Raw genomic sequence first — 250 nt, 5'->3', positions numbered from 1 at the left:
GATAAAAGAAATGAAAAATAACAAAGATGTGGCCACACTGATATTCATCATTAGGAGAGTCATATAGACAATTAGCTCATGTTGCTGTTATTAAAACTATGTGCTTCAATGGATGCTCCTAAGACCAACACTGGCAGGAGAGAATATTGGTGGGGGACAACTAAGTTTCCCGCTAATATTCAGATGGCTCCAAAGGTAACACTGAATAGTGAATGCTAGTAGTGGACTTGGAGCTGGGAAGTCATGGATT

This window comes from Trichosurus vulpecula, chromosome 4 (genome assembly GCF_011100635.1).
Source record: "Trichosurus vulpecula isolate mTriVul1 chromosome 4, mTriVul1.pri, whole genome shotgun sequence".
Classification (NCBI taxonomy): Eukaryota; Metazoa; Chordata; class Mammalia; order Diprotodontia; family Phalangeridae; genus Trichosurus; species Trichosurus vulpecula.
The sequence above is the reverse complement of the archived record's forward strand: the minus strand, read 5'-3'. Positions refer to the sequence as shown.